The sequence below is a fragment of the Astyanax mexicanus genome, chromosome 6 (genome assembly GCF_023375975.1).
Source record: "Astyanax mexicanus isolate ESR-SI-001 chromosome 6, AstMex3_surface, whole genome shotgun sequence".
Taxonomy (NCBI): domain Eukaryota; kingdom Metazoa; phylum Chordata; class Actinopteri; order Characiformes; family Acestrorhamphidae; genus Astyanax; species Astyanax mexicanus.
Genome location: NC_064413.1, coordinates 13311028 through 13323114, shown reverse-complemented (window position 1 = coordinate 13323114; position 12087 = coordinate 13311028). Strand labels below are relative to the sequence as shown.

Genomic DNA, 12087 nt, shown 5'->3' with positions numbered 1-12087 from the left:
TACCGTTATTATTTTTTATTAGCTAAACTGAATTTAGATTGTTGTATTAATAATGTCGTGTTCTGCTGTTAATTGCTCTAACAGACATTCTGGACAAAGTTCTTTGCAGTTTTTTCGGTAAGTTTGACACTGTGTCTGTGTGCATTTTATTTTATTAATTATCAAGATCTTAGGCGAACCATTTAATCTCGGTTGGATTTTATAGCTAGCTTAATTTGTTAGCTAACATTAGTGTAGTTATCTTACTAACTATATTCGTTAGACTCTGTAGAATTAATATTTTTACTTGGTCAGTGGCTTCGCCCGTCACCGGTGCGTGCGGCAAGCTGACCCAGATAGCATGAAGGCTCTGCCCGAGAGCCGCTGATGTACGGCAGCACTGGCTTAGACTCTGCATAATCCGTGCAGAATTTAGCCAAATGTGCTCAGTTCGTCTCAGCGGCAAAATTAACTGAGCTTCAGTACCGGATTCGTCTCGTTGTTTAAAGCAATAACTAGTTCTGGCATTCACTGCTGTTTGGTGATGTTTTTTTCGTTGTATTTTATTCACTTCCACTTGCTACATACAGAACCATCATGTGGCTGGGTACACGGTTAATATCCATAACGTGCACAAACTGCACTGTTACTATGAAAATATTAATCTTATCGTGCTGCAGATAAGTTCTCCGCTCGGCAGACTGTGTGAGCTCTGTGGAGGCAGCCCTCAGGGGCGGGTTTATTTAAATGAGTAGGCTGTCTCTCCACAGTCTTTCTCCCTCCTCTGGTCTCTACTGCGCAGACTCTGGTTTCTGAATCGCCACAATGGTGGAAGATTTTGGCTTCATTTTCATTGAATGAATGGGAACGGCGACACGGCGTCCATCTTTATATACAGTCTATGGGTTAAACCCAGCTGAAGCGCGTTCACGGCTACCTACAAACAGGCATTCTCAACGGAGCGCTGAAACAGGGATTGACCATGAAAATGAATGAGGGAAAGTACAAAGCATCATATTTCACCCCTAATGAGCAGGAAATATTAATGTCTGTGTATGCAGAGTATAAAATCATATTCAGACATAAAAGCAATTCAGCAGCAAAGCAAATGAGTCAGCTTGGGCAAAAATAGTTGACAGAGTCAATGCGAGAGTTAAACTAAAAATTAAAAACTCACAACAATACACTTAGTGAAAAGACATGGAAAAATATTTTAATTGTTGTTTAATATAATTGCTAAGTTGTTATTATTATTTAAACATTTTTATTTGTCTTGATTTGTACCCTTTTCTTTTTTTAATTAACCTAGATGTAATCCAAGTGGGATTAAACGCATATGGCAGCAAGTGAAGATTAAATATAAAAACATAATCCAAAGTGGTATGACTTGTACACAACTACCTAATGTTTTTACTTTTATCAAGCTTAGTTTGCCCTACAGTTGATTATGGTTTTGTAGCTAATAGGAAAAAGGCTGAGGTAAGAAAAACAAGAGGGGGGGCATCACCGCCACCTTTTACCCGGGCAGAGGAGCTGGCACTTTCACAGAACAGTGGGAGGCCCATCACTCATGGAATCACTGGAGGGAGCTCATCTGAGCCATCAACCCCCCAGGACACACCTCATTATGTTAAAGGCATGTTCATTACATTTATTAGTTTATAGTTCATAAACTGTGAACTGCATTGATATTCTTAACATGTTTAATGCTACTAAAATGATGCAACTAAATGAGCCTCCTACAGTTGTAAGTTATCTTAATGTTTCCAAATCTTGATGTGAATAAATATCAGTGTTTAACCAAAAAATCTAAATTCCTGTTGCAGGATGATGATGAAACAATCACTTCTGCCTCAGAATGGGAGGATCCTGGGAGGCCTATGGAGGTACAGTATGTTAAATATGTTGATCATAATATTACATTTGATTAAACATAGTAATGTGTGTGACTGTCCTATAACAGAATGTGACTGATTATCAGGAATCTGATGAGGAACCATCCACCTCCAAAACTCAGCTTGGAACAGTAAGAATGCTTATGTCTCAACAAATATCAAAACTATTCTGAACACAAAGCTATTTATTTGAGCATAAAATGGTATTTTTGTCTCTTTCTTTCAAGATGGCTGTTAAAGATTTATACTAGGTTCACCTAAAAAAAAAACAAATTGAGAAGTGTGATCTACAAAAGGAACACATAAAACGGCAAATAAAACAGACCGGACTGGAAATTGAGTTGCTGGAATATAAATTAAGAGAGGAGTATTCTTTTACCAAGAATAAGGACAAGAAAATTCACTTGGTGGCATTTTTTTCTTTAGGAAATAAATAAATCAAAAACATAGACCTGATCAAATTTACTGTATAGTGCAGACTCTCGAAAAATCCTTGCATCATGTACAGAGCCTGGCCATTTGGCTTCAACATTAGTTGGTAGCATCACATATAATCTTAATGGAGGAGAAAATATGTTTTTGTAATGTATTAAATATTAGTCCTGTTTTTTGAAAAGTAGTAAATTTATGATCAATACTTGTATATTAATGCTGTGGAAAGATTTGCTGTTTACATAATCCCCTTCTTTTTTGGCAGGTGCTTTAATTGGAATGTGGGTTCCATCCATGCATTCAATGACTCTTGGAAATCCTAAAATATAAAATTTTGCAGAGCTATTCATCTTTCATTTCCCATTTGTCTGATAATTTTGCAATTTTTGTTATAAAGACAAACATGCAATTCTGTGGAATTACTCTTTAATGTTCATTAAAGGTTTATGCCCAGGGAACACCACAAAACTGGACAACAACTGTTTCAAAGCTAGGCATACTTTGCGGACTGACCAACATACAGTTGCCTTGCCTATGTGTTCAGCGTCTCCTACGTTGTACAAAAAAGACCCATTGGCAAAGAAACAGAGCGCAATGCATAAAGTCTGCAAAGATGTGAGGGATGATCCAAGATGCGTGATATTTTAAATGTGTGGCTTTAAAATATTGTTTAGGTATAAAATTGACAGCGAGGAAAAACGGTAACGTGCAAATAATTTGCATTTCAATATCAACGGGCATTTGCATGAGAAAAGTGGCCGTAACCCTGAGTTCGGAGTAAGTTAACCTGCCAGCGAGCAGGTTAGCTTCAGAGTGGCTATAGTAACTGACTCAGGTTCTCTCTAAGCTCGGTTTCTGGAATGGAAAATCCGGAGTTTCCGTTAACTCAGAGTTTACTTATCCGGTTTTGTCACTTAACCCGCTTTCTGGAATACCCCCCCAGGTCATGTGCCCATCAATTCCCATCCAGCTCATCTTGTTTGGATCAGCCTCTTAGTCCATTCCCATCCAGCTCATCTTGTTTGGATCAGCCTCTTAGTCCATTATTGAAGTTTGTTGTTTACTTGCTGGATGAAATCATTGTCTTGATAGAACCAGATTGGCTTGATGGAAGAAGTCTTTGACTTGTTGTAGTGGTTATTTCCTATACCACTATGGTGGCTGGCAAAAATGTCTGACTCTCCAAACTCCACAAAAATCCAAGGTCCACAGAAAGTTGTTAGTTATCCAAATGAAATAAACAATTTATTTCAAATAATAAACAAAAGGTTTTCAGTACCTTTAAATAAAAATCAAAAATAGGATTGCAAAGATAAACCTAGGATTAACTGAAACAAAAAGGGTGCAAGTTCTGTGGCTGCATGGACTTCAGGAAGTGAGACTGTGTCTTCCTGCTCTGGCCACGCCCTTCAGGTAGCAGCACCTGTCCTTATTGACAAAGGCCCAACCAAAGCAGCCACTAGACGGAGTAAACTCAGAAAAATACACAAAAAATGAAAACACAAACCTAAATAATTGAACATTTTGGCTCCTACAGTGTGCTTTGCCGTTTATGAAATCTTACAGAGATTGGGAGCAGCGGTGGGCTGCTGGTCCCTCTCTCTGGAGCGGCTCACACTACAACAGAGCCAACGGTGTTGCCATTTTAATAAAGAACCCAAACATCTTGGTGAAGGGCAGCACAGTGGTGAGAGACGGACAGGCTCTTTTAGTAAATTTGACTTTTTTAGGGACGGACTTTAACATTTTAAATATTTATGGTTTTAACGACAAAAACGACAGGTAGACTTTTTAGAAGACCTGCAGCCCCACATGCTAGGGAGGGTTCCTTTAGTGGTGGGAGGGGATTTTAATTGTGTTTTAAGTAGAAAAGATAGGAAAGGGAAGGGGGATGATTTTAAATTAGATAAGAAATCTTTTTTATTTCAGGGTTTAGTTAAAGATTTTAAATTAGTCAACTGTTTTAAAACCATGCATCCAGGGGAGGAGGGCTTTACCTGGTTCAGTGGTGATTGTGCCTGAGCCTCCCGCACCGACTACATTTTTACAAGAGACTGCCCGCCAAACGATGCTACATTATCCCCCATGTTCTTTTCTGACCACCTCATGCTCTCCTGCACCCTGTCTTTCCCTACCGTTGTGACTGTAGGGGGAGGGCTGTGGAGACTGAACTGCTCCCTGTTACAAGATAAAGAGATAGTTGGGAGTTACAGGGAGCAGTACAGTCTCTGGCAGACCCTCCAAGACTGCTACGATTCATGGGCACAGTGGTGGGAAATGGTTAAACTAAGGACCCAGACGTTTTTTAAGAAAACTTTTAAGAAGAAGAATAGGGAAAGACGGCGCATGTTGGGGCTGCAAAAGAGACTACAACGGTATTTTTAATTTTTTAGCTAATGGCATAGAAAAGAGAAATGTTTTAAATGCAATAAAAAGTAAAGCTACTATTTTAAGAATTCGAGAACAGGAAGTCGAGGAAGGAGAAAAGTGTACATATTATTTTTTTAAGAAGATTTTATAAAGGGGAGGGGGAATTGTCTAATTAACAAAAGAGGGGAGGGAGTAAAAAAAACAACAGGTGGGATTTTAAAAGTAACCGAGAAATTTTATGAAGAATCATAAAATGCTAAGAAGGTGTTCCCCAAGACAATTAGAGAGGTTTTAAGTTTTTCAGAGATCCTCCCGGTCAGGGCCATGATGCATTCCCGGGGCATGGCAATGAACCCCATCTGCCCGCGGCCCAGGTGTGGCGAGACCGTGCAGCGTGGCGAGGGACCTGTGGGCCTTAACCGGCCCCCTGCAATGCCCGTGCCTGCCAGCAGGGGAGGTCCTGCCGACGGTTTACCGGCTAGCAGTAAACAGGGTGGGCCAGGGTCTCGAGAAAATACCAGCAGCCGACTTTGCTGCGCTCTGGTCCACCCTGAACCACGTCAAGGCCGGCATTTGGACCTTCTGCAACCTGCTAGTGGGGAAGCGCGTGGCGGTGCCCCTGCACGCACTGTCGGCGCTGGTTACATCTTCGATGCAGGGGACACCGCACGCCGACATTCGGAGGAGGGGGCCGGGGTCTCACGCAGTGGGATCCAGACCACCACGGCACCTGGCTCCCGTAGATGCACCCTGTTAAAAGGACACAGTAAAAGGAGCGGCGGGCCCAGGGGGGATCTCCTCTGAGCCCAGTAATGACAGGCGTCTCTTTTGATGAGCGGGGTGGTGCCTGCTTGATAGGGGCTCACCCCGGTTCTGTGCAAAGGACAGTTTTATCAGATTTTACGGACTATTACTATTCCTTTTTTTATAAACTATCTTTCACAAACTTTTTCACATGCTTAAAAACAATGGACCCCTTTTAAACACAAAACACGAACACACACACAAACATAAAAAAGTGACAACAATGTAAAAAAAAAAATGAAGTTGTCAGTGTTGTGAAATAAGGTGTTTTTTTAATCATGTCTTTTATTGTACGCTCTTTTATTTTTTTATTTTAACAATGCATTTTAATAGAGTGTAATAAATACATGGGAAAGGGGAATCATGGGTTTTAAAGCACAATGGAAAAAATGTACTTTAAAATGAATGTGTTTTGAATTTGTTTTGAAAAATGGATTGTTTAAAAAAAGGATGTAAATTTGGTGCACTTGGCTTTTACGTAAAGATGTTTACTTGGCTTTTAAACAAAAAATGTATTGGTGACAAAGTTTTTTTTCGAAAGAAAAAAAACCTGTCCTTTTAAGGACGGCCTGCACTCTAAAAGAGCAAAATGGCCCCCTTGGGCGATCACTGGCCGGCCCGTGTGGTGCGGCTTTGACAAGCGGTCCAAGTAGAGCTGAAACCGGATGCTGCTGCGGAGGTGAAACAGCGTTTTGGATGGGACTGGATAGTGCTCCGGATCCTGCGAGACCTCTGCGGCCTGGCACCTGGCACTCCGACTGCACTTGTCGAAGAACAGAAGAGGATGGAGGAGGAAAAGGTGCTGCGGGGGCTGCGCCTGGTGCCCTTGTTCGCCATGGACGAGGTGCCAGTAACGGTGCACCTGTACAACCCTTTCATGGGGGACGAGGTTATCCGGGCTTTCCTTGGCCGCTACTGCACCTCAGTGTTGGCGGCGGAGGATGGGAGGAGGTTCCGGACCTGTGGATCCGAGGAGCACAGCACGGCGGTCTGCGAGGCGCCCAAGGCCTGCAACCTGTGTGGAAGCTCAGCCCACCTCTTCCGGGCTTGCCCGTCCAGTGGTGGGACCTTCGCCAGCCTGTTCGAGGATGACTACCGGACCCGGGACAAGGAGCCATGTACATCGGCTTTTGAGGGTAGTGGCACGAAGACGAAGGCAGGGGGGAGGAGAAGGGATAAAGACAATGGGACTTGACCACTTTCCCCATTCAGTTAGGAAGGGGTCAGGGTCTAGGTAAGGTTGTGGGTGCAGGGCTGGTGGTTTGGGGGCGATGGACTGTGCTGGAATGGGGTGCATTTGACTCTGTGGGACTGTGTTGGGCGGGGGGTTCTTTTGTGGGGGTAGTGGACTTTGTTGGGACGGGTGGGTTTTTGGGGGTGAGAAGACTCTGTGGAACTTTGTTGGGGGGGTGGGTTTTTGTGGGTATGTTGGCTTGGGTGGGTATGTGGGGGTGGGGGGCTGGGGTTTGGCGCAGGTTCTGTGGGGCTTGGGCAGGGTGGGGGGAGGTAGGTCTGGGTGGGTTTAGGGATGGGTTCCAGGTTTTTTTGTGTAGAGGGTGGGTGTGGAGGTTTTTCATTTTGAGTTATATGTAATTTTACTGTGGCGTCCCTCAATGTGAGGGGCTTGAGACAACGGATCAGGCGGGCGTCTGTGTTTTTCAGTTTGAGGTCTTTTCAGTTCGATCTTTTAATTTTGCAGAAGTTCCATTTATGCTCCTCCGAGGACGCCCGCCTGTTCCAGAGGGAGTGGAGGTCGGGGCCCTCATGTGAGGGGTGGGAGACGGGAGGGGGGATGGGAATCCTCTTTCAGTCGTGGGATTTCACAATCACTGCCACCCAGTCTCCGGTGCCGGGGAGGGTCTTTAGCGTGGACGGGGAGTGGAGGGGGAAGAGTTTTAGGCTTAGGGTTCACCCTTAGGAGCGTGGTCCCCTGGGAGGGCACGGCGCCGTGGTCCAGCGACCGACCCTGGTACTACACCAGGGCCGCCGACTTCGTGCGGGATAACCCTTGGTACATGCAAGACACCACGGTTCTGGACCACAGGCGCTTCTACGCGAGGTGGAGAGACAGCAGAGGTGAGGCGATCCGCCAGCCGCACGCTCCGGACGTCAGCTGGGCGGCCTTGCAGCCAGCTAGAAGGGGCCAGCAAGGACCTGAACTGGCTGGCCACGCTGGACCGCCTCGTGGTAAGGGAGCGCCTACACAGGCAGGGGGTAAGTCACACCTCCGCTTGCCCCATGGCCTGTGGTCGTGCCCTGTTGCAGCACGCTTCTGGAGCGCAGTCGCTAAACGGTGGCGGGCCACGGACACCGCCCTCACCAAAGACCTGGTGCTGTACAGACGGGGTCTCGCCCGCGTCGCACGGAGGGAGGCCAGGCCCCTGTGGAAGACAAGCCTCCATAGCAAAGTGTGTGCTGTGGGGCACTCGGTGCGAGTGCCTCCGCATGGCCAATTCGCGACCCGACACGAGGCACCTCCTCCTGGCTTTCCAGGGCAGACTTGCTACAGTCAAGCAGGCCGGGCGGGAGCCGGGAGAGGGCATAATCAGTGTCGGAGGCAGAGGCGAGGGGGGAGGTTTCGCCGGCATGACGGAGATGGGGAGGCCCTGGTGGCCGCGCAGGTAGGGAGGCGGAGAGGGACCTTGCGCTTTTCTGGCCTCTGTCTCCCTCTCGCTTCTGCAGACGCGCTGGGTGGCCCTGTCGGGTGATTGGAGACTGGTGGGCAGTGGGTGGGGTTCCACGGGTGAAGGGGGAGGGAGGGATAAGAGAGAGGGATACAGGTGGCGTTCCCGGTTTCTTTTGGGGTTTGGGTTTATTGTTTGGTTGGTTGGTTTTGTTTGTTGTTGGGAAAGGGGGGTTTGTTTGTGCTTGGGTGTGGGGGGAGTGGGGGATGGAAATGTGTTATGCAGGTGGGTGCTCTTGAGTGGGTTGTGAGAATGTGTTGTGTGTGAGGGATTTGCTGGTGGGATTCTGTTTGTGGGGGAGTTGTTTGGAGGTTGGAGGGGTGGCGAGGGTGGGGGGTTATGTGGGGGTTGGTGGTGGTGGGAGAGCAGGGTTTTTGTCTTTGTGTTCTGTAAATATGTGGAATGTTAAATAAAGCGCTGGTATTTCAAAAGGAAAAAAAAATCTGTTCTTTTCAGTTTAATATCTGATTCGCCCTCTATATGAGGGCTACATATTAAATGGATTTTTAGAACAGGGAGCCAGAACAGGAGCTTGCTTCTTCTGCTCCACGCATCGACCTGGTATTGCAGTACCTCCAGGACCGGTGCACCTTCCTTACAGCGGTGCAAAGAAAGAAGAAAGGAGCGGTCGTTGGCTAAATGCTCAAGAGGGCTCGAATTGGTTGGGGGAGGGTCAGTTCCTGTGTAGGTGCTGGTTGCATAAATCTCATTAAGTAATCAGTCTCATAAAATTACTTGCACCTTACAAATATTGTAGTTTTAATTAATATTAAAATTTAATTAAGTTATTAATTAAAAAGCCACAATATCAGGATTTTAATCAATTACTAATATTCTGATATTGCTGACTCAGATTCTGAAGGTTTTAAATGGAATTATTTTATATGGTTATTGACTGAATACCAAATATCTCTTTAATCATGGCAACTTTAAAACATTGTAAGTAACATAACTTAAAAATAACTACAACCTAGTACATTTTCACACTTATATTGCTTACTTTGTAAAAATGAATAGTCAACAAAAGCTGAGAGACAAAGGCTTCCTAAGAGGAAAAAAGAGGCATCCATGAAAGGGAGATGTTTTATGAGTCCCACAAGAGTTTTGCAAGATGCACAGCTTTTGTTGATAATTCTCATCTCCTCATTGTTTCCATCAGGTCCTTTCTCCACAGTCCTGGATGCATATTCTTCCAGTGGTGATTGTTTGAGCCTTTCCCACTGGCTTGCCAAGCTTTTCAGTTCTGACTGCAGGTTGTCAACTGTTGCTGAACTCTCAAATTTAATCAGGCACTTGCTGAGATCTTTGAGTGCGGAATCAGGAAGAGCACTTGTTTTGATTTGTGGAAAGTTTTTAGGATGCAGAAATGATAAGTCTGCATATAGGCTGCCATGTGCCAGGAATATTCTCTGAATGGCCTCAATAACTGTGTCCATTATTGGGTTGTGGACTTTTACCTGCATAGGTTTTCAATGCATCGCTGGATGTCTCATCCTGGGACATCTCTCCTGGCATGGATTTTTTCTTTTTTGGTCTGAGGTAGTGAAGCCTCCACCTCCATCTCAATCTCCTCATCCTGCACTTGACAAAATTCTCTGCTGCATCCTTAACTGCCTTGAAATCCATTGCCATCTGTTTTAGGGTCTCATGTGTAGAGATCACCATTCTGTGGGCAGAGAGAATGTCCATTCCTCCTGTTCGCAGGTACTTTGACAATGGTGTTGTCTGCTCAAATGTTCTCATGAATATATGAGCTGTAAGGATCGTCTCTTGTCTCAAAAGGCCATCTTTGTATCCCCTTGCTTTGGTACGAACATTGCCTTTTACTGTCTTCTGGTCTTAAATGGCTGACAGTGTACACAAAACATTAACATAGAGACAGTCCTGGGGGTTTCCAAATGAGCCAAACATCTTCTTTAAAGCATCATGCTTTGCCCACTAGCGTGTCTCTCCAATGGGTGCTATGCGCCTGTGTCTGTTGCTTTCTTTTTCCCATATGTTCATCCTCTGATGAGATTCCCTGATGAACACTGCTGTTTCACTAACAAGATGAAAAAGTGATCCACTCTCGATCACAATTTCATTGGTATCAGAGAGAACCAGATTCAGGACATGTGCATAGCACCACACATGAACATGGTGTGGGGACTGTGATGCTAACAGTGAGGAGAAGCCTCTGTACCTTCCTTGCATGTTGGAAGCCCCATCTTTGGCATTTCCAATGCAGAGGCTTTTGTCCAAGTTCAGACTGTCAAGTACATCACTCAGCAACCAAACAAATGACTCTCCAGTGGATGCACTGAATCTCACCACAGCAACAAGCCTCTCATTTATGGTATCTGTCACATACCTGAGGACAACTGAGCACTGATCTTGTGCTGTAATGTCTTGTGTGGTGTCCAGTTGGACAGAAAACATTCCAGCCTTTAGGACTTCGGTGGCAATGTTCTCTTTGATCAAGTTTTGTACAGTGTCAATCACTGAGCTGACAGTGGATTTAGAAAGTAGAGTGACAAGGGAACCTCTGCCTCTGGAGCCTGATGCTGATTCATGTAGTTTTTTACTCTTTTCAATCACTTCACTGAAATGCTCTTTTAAGGCCACATCATATTTTTTGACAACTTCCACAACACAATCTAAGACCTGGCGCCTCCTCTTGATCTGCTCTCTGTGAACCACTAGCAGCTTTCCCTAAGTAGACTGTTTATGTCAGCTTTTGAGCAGTTTAAAAAATACGCTTCAGTACAAGCTCTATGCACTATGCTTTTTTCATGCCCTTCAGCTCTCTGGTGGACATGTCACCAGTCTGACATTCCAGTTATGAACGTGCTGGAATCAGTTGGCTTGCTAAATGCCAAGCATACAAAACAAAATAAAGTATGATGTTGATTACAGTAGGTCAGCCACTTCCTGCTTGTGCCATCTTTGTTAATGAACACCTTCTTCACTACAAGGTTTGTAGCATCTTGCTTTGGGTGATTATTTAAAAATGCTTGCATTCTAGCAGGCTCAGGACAGGAAAAATAGTCTACTCTCTCTTCTCTCTCCTTAACTGCTACCTCAGCTGCCTGGCTTGACTAGACAGGAAGAGAGGGAGAGTTTATTACAATTTATTAACTGGTAAATTGAATACTTAATTAAAAAAAATAAAAAATAAATAAAAAATAAAACTATTTGGAAACTACCTGGAAAAACTGCACAAACTAAGCTTATTAGAAATGTACAGTTATTCATTTTAGAAGTCTATCAAATAACTAATGTGGAAAGCAAAGCAGGCTACAAACAGGGCTGCTTTATGAATTTATGCAACACAACTATGTCTTAAAAGCATTTGACACTGTTTTACTCTTATTCAGTGTGGGCATACCTTTTGCTAATGAAACAACTGTGTGGGAGGGGTTATGTTAATGGACCAGTTCTAGATTCGTAGGGGAGTGGTGCAATTACAAATGACCAGAGACATAAACAAAATGTGAAGAAATTGGATATTTAGTTTGTTTTTTTTTTAGGAAGGAGTATTAGCGAAACAATTATACCCAGTTGCACAAGTACAAGCTGTATGATAAAATAACAACCAATCATATATTTAAATATATTTATAAATCTTTATTTAGGATGTATTAGTTCAATTATCAACTATAGGTTGAGATTTATATGATCAATTTACTATTATAATTTTGCTCTATTTAGGTTGAGTATTGTTAATTAACTTATTTTTTCCTTTTTCTAGGTTTTCAGGATCCCTTTGTACAAAGAAGAAAATAAAATGTGTAGCAACAGTTCTTGTGATTTCAAGAATAAATAAATAAAATAAAATACAATAAAATTCTGTTCAACTTCCCTTTTTCAAAATATCAATACACAATATCAATTAACAGAATACCTTAACATAAAGAGAATCCGTATGAAAATGAACACTTTTA

General features: G+C 43.7%; 1 pseudogene; it reads left to right on the top strand.

Moving 5' to 3' along the window:
* The first annotated feature begins 8581 nt into the window (after positions 1–8581).
* Positions 8582–8759, top strand: LOC125802639 (U2 spliceosomal RNA; annotated as a pseudogene).
* The last annotated feature ends 3328 nt before the right edge of the window (positions 8760–12087 follow it).